We start from the raw sequence: 1,557 nt of genomic DNA on the forward strand, positions 1-1,557 counted from the left end.
GAATGGAAGAGCTCCTCCTCCCCGGCGCCGGCCGCGCAGCTCGGGCTGGCGGTGCGCGCAGGACCCGCCGCTGAGGAGCTGCGGCCAGAGGGACGCTGCCCTCCTGCCAGGTAGGTGCAGAGCGCGGCTCCGGGACTGCAGGCGGTGCAAGCCTGGATCCGCGTTAGTCCACGAAAAGGGACCGAGACGGGCGAGAGAAGCGAGGCAACGGTGACACCTTGGCGCTTGGCTTCATTTTCTGTTTCTAGTGCTGAAACCATACAGCACTGCATGCATTCTGAATGCCTTAAACACCTGTTAACTTTTAAAAATAGATGTCTTCGTAAAGGTGAAAATACATTAGCTTCATTTGTAACAAAGGTATCATAAAATTGAAGATTAGATCAAATCTCCCTGGATCTTTGGGGGAGAATAAAAGTTGGCAGGATCTTGGATGTCTACCTTCTGTTATTTGGAAATGCATGGCAATATGTTGACACACAGAGCTATGGATACAGTGTTGGGTTAATCCTGGAATCTTGGCCAGACATCACTGTGGTTATTCTGACAATTTGTATAAAACAGAATCAAACTCTGTGGTAGCCTCAAGTTTAAGTTAAAAGGAAACTGATTTCTGTTTTAACAGGAAAAAGGCATCTTTTGCTTACCCCTTCCAGGGTACCTTTTGCTTTTCTCATTAGTTTCAGGGATTCTGCTGTGATTCTGCTCCTGACGCATACACTTCTTACATACAGATTTCTCAGGGTGAATTCCTCTCTCTGAATAAATGTTTCCACTATAGACTGTCAGTTTCTTATTGCTTTCTGTCCCACATATCTTATCAAAACATAGGCTGGGGAGCCTTATAAGGACTATCAGTATTCTTCTGGCTTGCCATTTCTGGGTGTTTATTTGAACATCCAGAGGTATGAATTACAGGATAATGCATTTAACATTTCTGAAGCAGGAGATTAGGGGTGTCTATACCCAGAAGCAAAATAAATGAACTTTGTGATGACTCAGTTTTCAGGGTGTGGATGAGGCAAAAGGAACCCAGCCGGTCTTCACTGAGTTGCTGGCTAATTAAAGCATCTGCTGCAGCTTCCCCTGAGCTGCTGAGCTTCCTGGGCTCTGGTCCCTTCAATGGTTCACTCCTCTCTGACTCTCTCCCCTCCTTGCTGTGCCCTTCCTTCTGAACATTGGTCCTTTTCATGGGTAGCAGTTCCTTAAGTATTTCTAAAACTATCTTGAGGAGGAGGAGAAGGAGAGAAAAAGAGAAATCTCTAGCAGATGCACAAAGCTACTTGGAGATAATTGTATTATGAAATTCAAGGCTGTGATTTCACCTAACGTCTGCCCTGCCCTTCCACGCCTTTGGCAGGGTATTTTATTCTTTGTGGTGGGCATCAACTTAGAAAAATGCCTGTTTCAAAAGTACTCTGACTAACTTGATGGCTTAAAAGAAAATTAAACATATATAGTGAATATGAAAAAAAAGTCAAGGGGCAGAATTGGGTTGCTTGGCTTTTAATCTCACACAAACCAAAAAACTCAACCAAAAAAAAAAAAAAAAAAAAA

At 44.0% G+C, this 1,557-nt stretch overlaps 1 protein-coding gene across 4 annotated transcripts in view; it reads left to right on the forward strand.

The window, feature by feature from the left end:
* Nucleotides 1-1,557, forward strand: part of Rnf144b (ring finger protein 144B) — a 158,118-nt gene that overhangs the window by 73,681 nt on the left and 82,880 nt on the right. For 2 of the 4 annotated variants that reach the window (XM_015494062.2, XM_048799840.1), the window contains exon 1: nucleotides 1-110. The exons of the other annotated variants lie outside the window; for them this stretch is intronic. The gene's annotated coding sequence lies outside the window, so the exon portion shown is untranslated. The remainder of the gene's footprint in view (nucleotides 111-1,557) is intronic. 4 annotated transcript variants of the gene reach the window in all.

The sequence above is a fragment of the Marmota marmota genome, unplaced genomic scaffold (assembly GCF_001458135.2).
Source record: "Marmota marmota marmota unplaced genomic scaffold, marMar, whole genome shotgun sequence".
NCBI classification, from domain to species: domain Eukaryota; kingdom Metazoa; phylum Chordata; class Mammalia; order Rodentia; family Sciuridae; genus Marmota; species Marmota marmota.